Source organism: Penaeus japonicus, unplaced genomic scaffold (genome assembly GCF_977035675.1).
Source record: "Penaeus japonicus unplaced genomic scaffold, GWHDUDI00000001_assembly GWHDUDI00000013, whole genome shotgun sequence".
NCBI classification, from domain to species: Eukaryota; Metazoa; Arthropoda; class Malacostraca; order Decapoda; family Penaeidae; genus Penaeus; species Penaeus japonicus.
The window spans coordinates 21,487,864-21,502,863 of NW_028234415.1; the positions used below are offsets into that span (position 1 = coordinate 21,487,864).

A 15,000-nucleotide genomic window follows, 5' to 3' on the forward strand; every position below is an offset into this window, starting at 1 on the left:
CTCTCTCTCTCTCTCTCTCTCTCTCTCTCTCTCTCTCTCTCTTCTCTCTCTTTTATCTCACTCCACTTCTTTGTTACATGATTTATCGTTGAAGGTGTGGGAAATAAATAGAATTATGTGCGAATGCGGTTAACGAAGCGGATAGGTGGGCGTGTGGGCGCGGTGCCGGGCCAGGATAAGTGGATAGGCAAGTCAAAGGCAAGGAAGGTAACCCCCCCCCCCTCTTTAAGGAAGGCGTATTACGCCCACTCACGTACGGGAGCGGAACACTCATGGGCGTGACACATGGGCGGCCGGGGGAACAGCCGTGATTACATATAATGGCAGGCTGGCGGAGGGAGTGGATTTCTGTGTTTTAGTTATTATTATTATTATTGTTATTATTATTATCATCATCATCATCATCATCATCATCATCATCATCATTATCATCATTATTATTACCATTATTATTAGTAGTAGTAGTAGTTGTATTGTAATTATTTGTTATTGTTATTTTATGATTATCTTCGATAGCAGCCTCGTCACTATCATCACCACCATCACCACCACAACCACTCACATCACCACCACCACCACAATCACTATCATCATCACCACCACCACCACAATCACTATCATCATCATCACCACCACCATCACCACCATCGCAACCATCATCTTCATCAACGCGAACACTAACAAGTAACGAGCTAGTAGTATAGGCCTACACTACTTACCCTAATCACCGAACACATACCGACCCCCTCCCCCCTTCCCCCCCAAAAAAAGGGCTTCTTGTGTAACGTCTTGAGTAGTGTACACACATGCTTAGACACGTTCACAGGCGCTTTGTTCGGCCTCGCGTGACCGAAGTGTATGCTAATGAGCTCTCAAAACAGGTGTCGGCGCGGCGGTACAAGGAGCCACTCGCGGGAAGCCTCTAATGACACCGGGAATGAGAAATTGATATCGTTATAGGTCCTAAAGATATTGATGTATTTTTTGGTGTTCTTTTTTTCTTTTATGTATTATAATAATCGTCATTATTTTTCATTATCATTGTTATTGTTGTAGCTGTTTTTGTGTTTGATATTGTTATTGCCAGTACTACTACTGCAATTACAACTACAACAGCTACTGTTACTACAGCCGCTGCTACTGCTACTGCTGATGCTACTGCTGCAACTATTACTACTACTACTACTACTACTACTACTACTATTACTATTACTGCCGATACTACTACTACTACTATTATTGCTATTATTATAATTCGCTACTTTTATTGTTACTATATTTTTTTCCGGGAAGGTTCGTTGTATGTATATACATATATATATGTATATATATATATATATATATATATATATATATATATATATATATATATATATGTATATACTTTTTTTTTTTTGGGGGGGGGGAGTAATGATAACATACCTCACTCCTTCGGCAGCTGTCGGATAGGCTTCAACTCCCGAGGGTTTCCAGTAGAGAACAAGGAAAGAGGCGAGTGACGTAAGGGTGAAACGCGCATTGGAATCTCACTCGATTTTGGCTCATGGCAATGTTGAAGTTGAAAAGGGGAAGGAAGGGATGGGTGAATGAGGGGGGGGGGGTTGCACGGTCGGTAGCCGACTTTGATGATGAAAGAAAAAAAAAAGATGTCGGATATTGAAGATTTGTGGGTGAGACAGAGTCCTCGGCGCGTGAGTGCATGACGGGTTTTATAGGCCTATGAAATATTTTAGTGCGTCGCTTGCAACAAGGCTCTCCTTAGCTAGCTTGTACGAGGTGCTTTAGCAAGCGTTTTCTTTTTCTGCCCCTTATGGCCCAGTTGGGTGTCGCTTGTTTAATCTTGTATGTATCATCTGAAGGGATACGCACGCACACACACACACACACACACATACACACACACACACACACACACACACACACACACACACACACACACACACACACACACACACACACACACACACATACACGATAAAATAAAATGCGTTCGTGTATGTGTTGCGTTCATTTAGATTGACGTTGGGGGCAGTGGGCGCATTAGTGGGGGGACGGGGGGAGCCACTACTTTGATAATGGATGACTTGGCGTGTCTCCGTAGGCCTATGCGGGACACCGCGTATGATCCGCCCTGCCAAGATTAGCCTTAAGCAGGAAGTAGATGGCGGTGATAGAGAAGTGAAGAAGAAGGGAAAAAGGAAGTAGTACGAGAGAGGATAGGGAGACGAGGAGGAGAAAGAGGAGGGGAAGGAGAATGAGGAGGGGAGGAGTGGAGTAGTAGTAGTAGAGGAGGAGGAGGAGGAAGAAGAAGAAGAGGAGGAGGAGGAAGAGGAGGAAGAAGAGGGGAAGGAGAATGAGGAGGGGAGGAGTGGAGGAGTAGTAGTAGTAGTAGAGGAGGAGGAGGAGGAAGAGGAGGAGGAGGAGGAGGAGGGGGAGGGGGAGGGGGTGCAGGGGGGCAATGCGGAATGTGTGGTAGGAAGGATAATAATGTCTAGGGAAGAGAAATGGGGCACTGTGATGTTATTAAGCGGAAGGAGGAAGAGGGAGAGAGCAGAGATGTTGCGATAAGAGGAGAAAGATCGCAAGCGTTATATGCTACGGGGATAAGATTTGCATTTATGCTATGCGGGCTATATCAGCTGAAGATGCATGGGACTAAGCACACCCGTCGTTGCAGAGATGTTGTTACGAAACTTGGCACGTGTGGGAATAGAAAAGAGGTTCATTTCTCTTCCTCCTTCCCTCCCTCTTTCTCCCTCCCTCCCTCCATGTTTCTCCCTCTTTTCCTCTCTCTCCCTCCCTCCCTTTTTATCGCTTTCTCTCCATCCTTCCATCCCCCTCCCCCTCCCACTCTCATCTTTCTTCTCTCTTCCTCCTCCCATCCCCCTCCCCCTCTGATCTTTCTCCTCTCTTTTTTCTCTCTTCCTCCTCCCATCCCCCTCCCCCTCCCATCTTTCTCCTTCTCTTTTCCTTTCCCTCTCCCTATCTCCCTCTACCTCCCTGCCTCCCTTACATCCCCCCTCCCCTCCCCTCCTTCGGAATCGGAAAATTCGTGGATGGAAATTTCATGTGGGGATTTACAGCGAAGGTGGCAGGGTGATGGCTAGGTAGGGAGGGGGGGCGAGATGAGACATGAGGGGGGGAGGGGGGCATCAAGACAGGCGTTGGTGACATGAGGTTTGTGAGGATCCGATTCATGAGGGGGGGAGGGGGATGTTTGCCCTTAAGAATGCGGAGGAGGACGGATGGTATGTCTTGTATGTTGTGTGAGTGTGTTTATGTTATTCGTGTAAGCGGACGAGAAAGAGAGTGAGATGTTTTGATTTATCCATCCTCTAAGTAGATAAAGATATTTGGAAAAGAGGTGGATATGTTGAGGTATCCATCTTCCGTCGAAAAAAACAAAAAATGGAACAAGAGAGATATGCAGTATGTCGGTAGAGTCAGAGAGGATTTCAGTAAGTATATTCGGAGTCGGCATGTTTTGATATATTTTATGGAAACTTTATGTAAAATATCCATGGGTGGATAAGAGAGAGAGAGAGAAAGAGAGAGAGAGAGAGAGAGAGAGGGGGGGGGGGCAGGCAGGCTAGGATGAGTAAGAAGGATTCCCTGGCGCCTTCGCTCCCCCCCCCCTCCAAGGCGAGTCCTCCCCTCAGCAGCCTGCTCTTCCAGTCTAGGGAGACCACAGGAGACTTCCTCCGCTTTTAGTCTTCTCCCCCTCTCATTCTTCTATCTCGCTCTTCTGTTGTGTATTTCTTCTTTTCTTCACTCTCCTCTTTCTTTCTTTTTTCTTTCTTTATCTCTCTCTCCCTCCCTCCCTCCCTCTCTCCCCCTCCCTCCCTCCCCCTCTCTCTCTCTCTCTCTCTCTCTCTCTCTCTCTCTCTCTCTCTCTCTCTCTCTCTCTCTCTCTCTCTCTCTCTCTCTCTCTCTCTCTCTCTCTCTCCCCCTGGGCCATGGGCGTCCGTGGACCGTGGGCGTTGGGCGGGTCGGGTTTCTCGGTCCAGGGTACGTGCGGGGCGAGCTTGCACCCTGGTCTTTTCCCGGCGAGCGGCTTTTGCGAAAAGTCTCTCGCCGCCTTTTCGTTGAAGTTCGAAGTCGGGAGGTTGCTTGGCTGAATTTTTGTCTTATTCTTCCTCTTTTGTATTTTTTTTCTTTCTTCTTCTTCATTCCGTTGTTCCTTCTTTGATCGAAGGAATCCCCCCCCCATTGAGGATGGTGGGGGGGGATTTGGGGGTTGGTTTGAAATGTATTGCCATCGGTACTATGACCTTGGGAGCTTGGCAATTATTATTATTATTATTATTATTGTTTTTTTGTTTTTTTTTTTGTCTTAAACTTCGCTAACATTAATTTTAACTTTATCAGGAAGTCTCTTTTGTTCGTTACTATTATGATTATCGCCGGTTATAATTACAGTCAGTCTTGTTTATCATTTTTACTCTCCCTCCCCCTTCCTCTCTATCTCTATATTTCTCTTTCTCTTTCTCTTTCTCTTTGACTCACTCGCTATTTATCTCTCTCTCTCTTTTTCTCCCTCTCCTTCTATCTTTCATTTTTCTTGTCTCTTCCTCTCTCTTTTATTTGCATCAGGACTGCTGGAAAGAAAATATAAAACCTAGTAAAACTTTTTTTTTCGAATTATACATTTTTTCCTTTAATGTATTACTCCGCCGGTAGTAAGTCGATGGCTCTTTCCAAGTTATAAGGAACGTGAAGGACTGTGAGTGCGCCGCGCAAAGTAGTTCGGATCCTCACTTTTTGTTCCCTCCCTCAAAGTTTGTGTTCTTTGAGTAGAATCGTGAAGTAGGAACTTTATTTTATTACAGCTATAGTTGTTATTGTTGTAGTTATTGTTTTTGTTGTTATGATTATCGTTTTTGTTGTCTTTTGTTGCTGATCTGCCATTGGAGAGTAAATACCGTCCCGAAAAAGATATTGACATATTTTTATAGATTTACCGAAGAAAAAAAAATGTGTATGTCTATTTTTTGTTTGATAACTTCATGGCTGACTTTGTGTTTCTTTTTTTTCTCTCTCGCCGGTATGCCTTTGCCGCGTCCGATCTCGTGTTAGGCGATCCCGGGGGGAGAGCAAATTGGATTTACCTTTTCGTGACACGTTATGTTTTTTTTTGCCTAGTTTTCTTTTTTCTTTTCTTTTTGTCTTTTCTTTTTGAAGTTCTGTGTCGGTGTCTGTCTGTCTGTTTCGTTTCCGTTTTTGTTTGATTGATTGCATTTTTTTTCTTTTCTTTCTGTTTTTCTCTCTCTCGCTTTCGCTCTTCCTCTCTCCCTCTCTCTCTCTCTCTCTCTCTCTCTCTCTCTCTCTCTCTCTCTCTCTCTCTCTCTCTCTCTCTCTCTCTCCTCTCTCTCTCTCTCTCTCTCTCTCTCTCTCTCTCTCTCTCTCTCTCTCTCTCTCTCTCTCTCTCTCTCTCTCTCTCTCTCTCTCTCTCTCTCTCTCTCGCTTTCGCTCTTCCTCTCTCTCTTTTCTGCCGATTCTTTTCCTCTTGTCTTATCCCCCTCGTTCCTTTCCTTTGCCCCCTTCCCCCTCCCCTCCCCTCCCCTCCCCAAAAAATCGTTTACTTGCCTTACCCCCTCTTGTTCTTTGTTTTTAAGTGTGTTTGTTTGTTTTTTTCCTCTGCTACTTTTATATTAGGTGAAAATGGGATCGAGGTTGTCTTGAAGAAATTTTCATATTATTAGTATATATATTTTTTTTTCTTTTTCTTTATTTTCTTTTTTTCTTTTTCTTTTTCTTTTTCTTTTTCTTTTTCTTCTTCTTTTTCTTTTTCTTTTTCTTTTTCTTTTTCTTTTTTTTTTTCTTTTTCTTTTTTTTTTTTTTTCTTTTCTTTTTTCTTTTCTTTTTTTTCTTCTTCTTCTTCTTCTTCTTCTTCTTCTTCTTCTTCTTCTTCTTCTTCTTCTTCTTCTTCTTCTTCTTCTTCTTCTTCTTCGTCTTCCTCCTCCTCCCCCTCTCTCTCATTTTCACTCTCTGAGAGAAGTGAAGGAAATCAAAGTTTGAGCGATTAAGGAAACGAAAAGGAATAAGTAATCAGATGAAGACAATATAAGGAAAAGGAGAGAAAGAGGGGAAAAGGAATAGGCCAAAGAACGAGATCAAAAGAAGGAAAAGAGAGAGAGAGATAGAGAGAGAGATAGAGAAAGAGAAAGAGAAAGAGAACGATCATAGAGAGGTTAAATGGCCAGCATATAAAGAATCTTTGAAAGGAAAGCAAACAAGACAGTCCATGTGTATTTCACGGGCGCGGGGGGGGGGGGGCATTTACTTTATTTGTATTGAGGTAAAACTCCCGAGGTAGGAACAGAGAATGATGGGAGGGGGGAGGGGGAGGGGTACGAGGGCATGGCTTTGAAGGTACACTGCCTTTGTCGTTAGTTTTAATCTGATTTTGTGGAGGGTTCTCTCTCTCTCTCTCTCTCTCTCTCTCTCTCTCTCTCTCTCTCTCTCTCTCTCTCTCTCTCTCTCTCTCTCTCTCTCTCTCTCTCTTTCTCTTTCTCACTCTTTCACTCTCTCTCGCCCCCCCCCTCTCTCTCTCCCTCCCTCTCCCTCTCCCTCTCCCTCTCCCTCTCCCCCCCTCTCCCTCTCTCTCTCTCTCTCTCTCTCTCTCTCTCTCTCTCTCTCTCTCTCTCTCTCTCTCTCTCTCTCTCTCTCTCTCTCCGTGTATATTGAGAGTATTGCGTCATGGACAGTGGAATGCTCTAGAGGGGGAAAGAACAGGAAGCTTTTATTTGCATTTTGATGACTGCTTGTTATTTGTTCATTTATTTTTTTAATGTTATTATTGTTGGGTTTGTTATTTATTCACTTATTTTTACTTATTTATTTTATGTGTTGTTTTATTTATTATTTATTTTTTTGGAAGGGGGGGTGACGTTTTTACCGTTGTTTTGATGGTGTGTATTTCGGTCTCTCAGGGCTCTATGTATTCTGATTATGCACTGTGTGGTAGGACCTTTGCATTTCGCTTTGATGATTGTTGATATTGTTGATATCTTGCGATGAAAAGATAAAGAAAAGGATACTAATATGTGTATCTTATCAATCTTGAATTTAATTCATTATTATTAATAATTGGTCTATATTAGTAGGCATTTTATTATTATTATTATTATTATTATTAATATTATTATTATTATCATTAATGTTATTATTATTTTGTAGAAGGTAATAGTAGCATCATCATTTTGGAAGCGATGATCATAGTGGTAGGATTAACTATGGTAGCAGTATTGTGAAGGTTATCCCGATAGTAATAGTGTTGTTTGCTAGTTTACATGAATTGATGATTTAGATAGGGTTTTGAGAGTGTAAGTAACGTAATTGCAAGATTTGACAAGAAATGTAAGTAATGTAATTGCAAGACTTTACAAGAAATGTAAGTAACGTAACTGCAAGATTTGACAAGAAATGTAAGTAAAACTAATGCAAGATTTTACAAGAGATGTAAATCAAGCTATTGCAAGATTTTACAAGAAATGTAAGTAACGCTAATCATGGCAAAGTTTCTCCGTCGCCTTTTATCGTTCCTCTGTCGCCGCCTCCCGCGCTTCTCGCCGTCGTCGCGTCGCCGGTGGGTCGTTGCGGAAGTTGCTCGGTTAATGCAGAAGCGTCTTGGGCGGGAGTTGGGCGGAGACTGGGACAGGAGGCGGAGGTCGTGTCTCGGGTTTCTCTCTCTTTCTCTCTCTCTCTCTCTCTCTCTCTCTCTCTCTCTCTCTCTCTCTCTCTCTCTCTCTCTCTCTCCATCTCTTTCTCCTCTCTCTCTCTCTCTCTCTCTCTCTCTCTCCTCTCTCTCTCTCTCTCTCTCTCTCTCTCTCTCTCACTTATGCATATACTCTCTCTCTGTATTTTTTGTTGTTACCTCTTGCTTACGCTCTTTGTATTTTTTTGGTGTCTTATTTGTCCGGTATTTTATTCCCTCTTCTCTTGCTCCGTATTCTTCCCCTCCTCCTCATGCTGCTGCTCCTAGTTCGTTCGTTCGTTCCTTATTTCCTTCATCCTTACTCCTCTCCATTCCTCCCTCATCCCTCTCTCATTCTCTCCCTCTTTTCGTTTCTCCCTCCTTCCCATTCCCCCGCCCTCTCCCCTTCTCTCCTCCCTCCCCCTATCCCCTTACCCCCTACCCTCCACATCCCCCCTACTTCCTTGGGTGCTTCTTCCGCTGCATCCGTGTTCTTGCATAGACTTCCTTCAAGAACAATGAGAGAGAAAGAAAGGGAAAGAAAAAGAAAGAAAAATGGACAAGACGTGGGATTTTGAGTAAAGGGAAGAGGAGGGGGGAAGGGGGGGGGAGTTGCCTCTCTCTATCCTGCGTTTGTAGATTTCAAGGATGTTTTTGTGTGCTTAAAGATGGAGGGGGGAGGGAGAAGGGGGAGGGGGGAGGGGACCCAGTAGCTTCCCTCATTGTAGGTAATGGCACACACTCGCATAGTAATTACTTTGTAATACCTACCTGGATTAGTCTTACCTCCTATCTCTTGTCCCTCTTACACCCCCTCCTCCCCTATCCTCCCCTCCCCTCCCCTCCCCTCTTTTTTCTCTCTCTCCCCTCTCCTCTCCTATCCCCCACCCTGCCCCCACCCCCACCCCCACCCACCCATATGTAATTACGAGTATGACGCGTGTAGTCCCGAGCGCATCTAACTACTTGGGAACTTCTGGGACAGGAAATATCTGGAGGGTGAGCTCATACTTGAGATGATGGAGGAAGTGGAGGATTAGGTGGTGGAGGAGCAGGACGAGTAGTAGTGATGACTGACGGTGGGGATATTGATGCTGGTGATAGCGGTAATAATTGCGACAGTTAGGATAGTAATGGGAGGGGATGGGGAGGAAGGAGAGAATATGATGATGCATGGTGGTGGTGACGATGACGACGACGAAGAGAAGGAGAAGGAGAAAGAGAAAGAGGAGGAGAAGGAGAAGAAGTAGTATGATCATAGTCCAATGAAATAGAGAGAAACGTTCAGGCAAAGACATTTTTATGTAAATTCGTCAATCTTCATGTGCCAAAAGGAGAGAAAAAAATGAGAAGGAAAAATGGAACAAGAAAGAGAGATCAAAGGAAAAGAAAAAAAAATGACACCTTCATTAGATCTCAAGTCATTAGGCTAATTAGATCTGCTTCGTATGATGAAAAAAAGAAAATTGAAGGAAAAAAAATATTGAGAAAAAAATCAAACGTCTGGAAATAAATGCATGCAGGTTGAGTGAAGGAAAATGGAATAAGGAGAGAAATAAAAGATTTGATTTCTGATGTTGAGCGGAGGCGGTGCAGGGGTGAGGGTGGAGAAGGAGGAAGGGGGGGGGGGAGGAATATGTAATGGGGGTAGGAGAAGGGAAGGGAAATTACAAGAGAGGAGGAAGGGGAAGGAATAGAGGAGGGAAAAGCGGTGGAGGGGGAAGGGAGGAGAGAAAAGAGAGAAGGGTAGGGGAAATGGGGAGAGCGAAAGAAGAGAGGTATGGGAAGGGGAAAGAAGAAGAAAGAGTGAAGGGAAATAAAGAAAAAAATAGATGAGGGAGAGGAAAGGGGGGGGGGATGAAGAAGAGGTTGAAGAGAGGGAGAGAGGGGAAAGAAGGGGTTTTAAGAGAGGGGGGAGGAAGGAGAGGATGAGGATAGGGGAGGGGGGAAGATAGGATGAAGAAAAGGGGGAGGAGGGAGATAGGGGGAAAGGGAGGGAGCCAGTTGGAAGCCGGAGGGGGATGCCATTACGTCACTCCCTCGCTGGACTCGCTATTTGGGACACTTTTTGGTGCCTGCGGTGAACCCGGAGGGAAGGGGGGTGGGGTGGAAAGGGGGATGCTCATTACATCTCTTTATGCTCTCCCTCCTCACTCCACCCCTCCACACCTCCCCATTCCAAACTCCACCCCTTGCCTCTCCTCTCTTCTACACCCCACTTCACTCCACTCCACCCCTCCCCCCTCTCTCCTCCCCACTCCACCCTACTCCATTCTCTCCTTGTCCACCTGTCTCTCCTTCCTACTGTTTTCAATTAAGGCAAGCGAGGTTGTTAAGCATGGCGAGGTCATTAAACATGCTGTAATTACCTTGTCTGTCCTGCTTGTCGTTAGCCTTGGTGATGGTCTTCGTCGTCTAGTTTGTTTTCTCTCTCTCTCTCCTTTCCTCTCCTCTCCTCTCCTCTCCTCTCCTTTCCTTTCCTTTCCTTTCCTTTCCTTTCCTTTCCTTTCCTTTCCTTTCCTCTCCTCCTCCTCCTCCTCTTCTCTCCTCTCCTCCTCCTCTTCCTTCTCCTCCTCCTCTTCCTTCCCCCCTTCCTCATTTTCCTCCTAATCCTACTCCTTCTCCTTCTCAACCTCCTCCTCATTCTCCTCCCCCTCCTACTACTCCTACTCCACCACCTCCTCCTCCTCCTCCTCCTCCTCCTCCTCCTCATTCTCCTCCCCCTCCTACTACTCCACCTCCACCTCCTGCCCCCCATCCACAGCCAACACCCCTTTAGTGTTCGAAGAAAAGGGAGGATGGAGCTTTAAGGCGACCCAAATAATTGGTGTGTTGTTCCCGAAGTCTTTAGGTGTGTGCAGTAATTTCCCCGTCCTTTCTTCCCCCCTCATTTCCCACCTATTTCCCCTCGTCTGCTCATCATCCCCTATGGCGCCAGGATGCACCTCCCCTATCCCTTGCCCCCTTTTCAATTTCCCCTTTTCCCTCTCCCTCCCCTCCTCCAGCTCTTTCCTCTTGTCTCATTCCTGGTCTGGATTCGGTCATGCTTTGTTCGTGAGTCATGTGAGGACAAAGAGGGGAGGGAGAGGGAAGGGAAAGGGAGGTGAACGTTGAACTTTATTTTAAGGGGAAAATGTTAATGAAAAAAAAAAAAAAAAAAACTTTTTTTTTCCTCTCGCTCTCTCCTCATCTCTCTCCTCACCACCTCTCTCTCTCTCTCCATCCTCTCATCTCTCTCTCTCTCTCTCTCTCGCTCCTCTCTTTCCCCCTCCTCCCTCTCCCTCTCCACTCTTCCCCTCTCCACCCCCCTCCCTATCCCTCCTCGCCTCTCTCTCTCTCTCACTCACTCCCTCCCTCCCTCCCTCCCTCCCTCCCTCTCCCTCCCTCCCTCTCTCTCTCGTCATTTCTCTCTCTCTCCCCCAGCTCTCTCGTCCTCTATCTGCTTCTCGCTCTCTCTCTCTCCCTCTTCTCTCTCTCCCTCTCTTCTCTCACTCCTCGTCTCTCTCATCACTCTCTCGCTCTCTTCCCTTCCCTCCCCCCCCTCCCTCCCTTCTCTCCTCCTCTCTCCATCACATCATCTCTCTTCAGTCTCTCTCTCTCTTCTCTCTTTCTTCCTCATTACTTTCTCTCTTCTCTCTCTTCTCCTCTCTTTCCCCCCCTCTCCCTCTTACCTCTCCCTCGCCTCTCCTCCTTCTCCCCCTCTCCCTCCCTCCCACCTCCCTCCCTCCCGCTCTCCTCCCTCCCACCCTCCCTCTCACCCTCCCCTCCCTCCTCCCCCCCCTCTCTCTCTTGATCTCTCTCTCTCGCGTCTCTCTCTCTCCTCTTCTTGCTCATCTTCCTACAAGCTCTCTCCGCTCTCTCTCATTCTCTCTTCCAGCCTACTATCTCTCCCTCCTTCTCTCTCTCTACTCCTCTCTCTCTCTCTCAGTCCTTCCACTCCCTCACTCCCGCCATCCCGCGCCGCTCTCTCTTCTCTCTCCCTCCTCTCTCTCTCTCGTCAATCTCTCTCTCCTCTCTCCTCCTCTCTCTCTCTCTCTCTCGTGCTCTCACTCTTATCAATTCCTCTGGGGTATCCTCTCTCACTCTCCACTCTCGCTCTCGCTAGCTCTCTCTCTCTCCCTCCTCCACTCACCTCTCTCTCTCTCTCTCTCTCTCTCTCTCTCCTTCCCTCCCTCCCTCCCCCCACACCTCCACACACATATCCTTTTACATGTAATTGTGTTCATACTTCGTTGTCATGGTAACTATTTTAAAACCTTTAAAGGTTGTCAAGAGGTCAACTTAGTTGTCATGGTAACCCTCAAGGTGGATAGTATCTGCAGAAATAAGGGTTAATGGGAAAGAGGGATGCTGTAGCAGGGATCTTTATGACGGGTCAGGCAAGTCTTTGGAGACAAACAGGTCAGATATGAGATCGTTACCATAGCAACCCTTTGGTCAAAAGCAGGTGAGGGGAGAGAGAGAAGTCTAAGATTTTTTTCTCTTTTATAGTATGTTAATCCATGTGAGATCCAAGGAGAATAAGCAATGACTTAAATTGTTCTAAAGTTACGAAGTTAAATTCCATTTTCTTTTCCCTTCCTCTACACTCCCCATCCCTCTTCCCCTCCTTTCCCCTCCCCCTCCTCCTCTCGCCGTTTAGATTTCCAGGTCTTAAACGCAGTGCGTCAATAATTCTTCCATTTGCAACACTGCGTGGGTTTGGGGACGAAGGACGTGAGTTGTGGGCGGGAATTGTGGGCGGCTGGGGTAAAGTGAGGAGGCATAATTTTCCGATATGCTTACTCCGCTCGCTCGCTCACTCTCGCTCAGTCTATCTATCTGTCTAACTATCTATTATTCATCTGTCTATCTATCTACCTCCCTCCCTCCCTCCCCCCTCCCTACTTCCTTCCCTCCTTCCCTATCCCTTTCACTGACTCCCCCTCAATCCCTCTCTCCTTTCGTCTGCATCTCCCTTTGTTCCTTTCAGTCCCTCTCTCTCCTTTCCTCTGCATCTCCCTTTGTTCCTTTCAGTCCCTCTCTCTCCTTTCGTCTGCATCTCCCGTTTTTCCTCTCAGTGCCTCTCTCTCCTTTCCTCTGCAACTCCCTCTTTCCCACTCTTGCCCCCACCCCCCCTCTCAGTCGTTCATCAGCCTTTGGCTCTGGGGCTAAAATAAAACCGTGAGTAACTGTTCTGATGTGTTAGGGGCACAGAACGGCCAGTGCAGAAAGTTTGGAATTGCGTGCCGCCAATACGCGAGAGTACTGTGCATTTGGAGAAACGTGCATTCACGCGCAATTGCGTTTGTCTCTATTATTTACGTACTTCTTTTTATTTTTCGATATATCTTTGTCTGTATTTTTGTTCTATTTTTAACTTAATTGTTTCTACTTCACATGACACCCGCCCTCCCCTCTCTCTCTCACTTTCTCTCCTCCTTCTCCACATCATCTTCCTCCTCCTCCTCCTCCTCCCCCCTCTCTCACCTCTTCCTCTTCGTCGTCGTCGACCTCCTCCTCCACCTCCTCCTCCCCCCTCTTCCTCCCTCTCCTCCCTTCCCCCCTCTCCTCCCTTCCCCCCTCCTCCCTCCCCCCTTTCTCTCCCCCTACACATTCATTCTCTTTCTATTTTGCCATTCCTGTCCCTCCTGGCGTCAGAAGAGAGGCAGAAGCTGCTTACGTAAAGTATGCAACAGGTTCGCATAGAATATTCCTTGAACAGGATTTAGGTCGAAAATGATTTCCTCCTCGCCTGTTCCGTTAAATATTTTTTCACACACTCTATCTCTCTCTCTCTCTCTCTCTCTCTCTCTCTCTCTCTCTCTCTCTCTCTCTCTCTCTCTCTCTCTCTCTCCCTCTCTCTCTCCCTTCTTCTCTCTCTCTCTCTCGCCCTCTCTTCTCTCTCTCACACACACACATACACACACACACACACACCTACTACACACACTCAACACACTCACACACAACACACACACACACACACACACACACACACACACACACACACACACACACACACACACACACACACACACACACACACACACACACACACACACACACACATACACATACACATACACACAAAGGCACAAACGTTTTTAATTACATTAAAACATTATGTGGAAGTGATTTGAAAAGATTCGTTCGTATTTTGTGTTCAGTAAGAGCGCATGGATCAGAGGGAGATGCGAAGGGAGTGAGGGGAGAGGGAGAGGGAGGGGGGAGAGTGTGTGTATGAAGGAGAGGGAGAGGGAAAGGTGGATAGAAATGGGCAATGAGAGAAGAGGTAAAGAGAGAGAGAAAAAAATTGTTATGAAGAGAGAGGTAAGAAGCAAAAAAGGGGAGAAAAGAATTAAAAGATATAGATATATAACATTCAAGGGTATGAAAGATGATAAACTGATTGGGAAAGGGGAGAAAGAAAGGAGGAGGAATAGGAGTAAAGTAGTAAGAAGTAGGTAGGAGTAGTAAGAGTAGTAAGTAAGGCATGTAAGTCGGAAGGAGTAGTAGGTAGAAAAAAGGAAGAAGGAAGAGAAAGGAAGGAGAGGTAGAGGAGGGTAAAGTAAAGTAGTAGTGAAGTAATGTAGAGGAATAAGTTTTTTAAAAAAAATGGCTTCTTGCTTCTGCTGAAGAAGGAGGGAAGGAGAGAAAGGAGGAGAAAGGGAAGGAGAAGAGTGAAGGAGGGAGTGAAGGAGAGGAAGGAGAGAGGAGAAAGGAGCTGAAGAGTGAAGAGGGAGAGAGAAAGGTACAGGGAAAGCTAGAAGAAGTTGGCCGCATATCCATCTACCTTGTGATGGAGTTGAAGTTGAAGAAGATGAAGGAGACTTCGTATTTCAGAAAGATGGAATTACGATGTAAAGGATCCAACACATAGGCAAGGAAAGGATGGATGGGGTTGGGGAGAAGAGAGGGAGAGAGAAAACTGAGGAGGAAGGGAGGGAGGGAGAGAGAAATCGGAGGAGGAAGGGAGGGAGGGGGGGAGAAATCGGAGGAGGAAGGGAGGGAGGGAGAGAGAAAACTGAGGAGGAAGGGAGGGAGGGAGAGAGAAATCGGAGGAGGAAGGGAGGGAGGGAGAAAACGGAGAAGGAAGGGAGAGCAGGGGGTAGGAGAGGAAAAAGAGAGGGTAAGAGAGGAAAAGGATTGGAGGGAGAGAGAAAGAAAGGGAAGGGGGAGAGAGAAGCGGGAGGAAGAGGGAGGGAAGAGAGGAGGGCGGGGGAAAGAGAGATAGGGAGAGGGAAAGGAAGAGAAAGGGAGAATTATCTAATGTATTTTCCGGGCGAGAAGAATGTTGGTCCGAAAAGTTAAATGAACAAACT

At 46.2% G+C, this 15,000-nt stretch overlaps 1 protein-coding gene across 1 annotated transcript in view; it reads left to right on the forward strand.

Moving 5' to 3' along the window:
* Window positions 1-15,000, forward strand: part of Girdin (protein girdin) — a 281,482-nt gene that overhangs the window by 170,090 nt on the left and 96,392 nt on the right. The window lies entirely within an intron of this gene.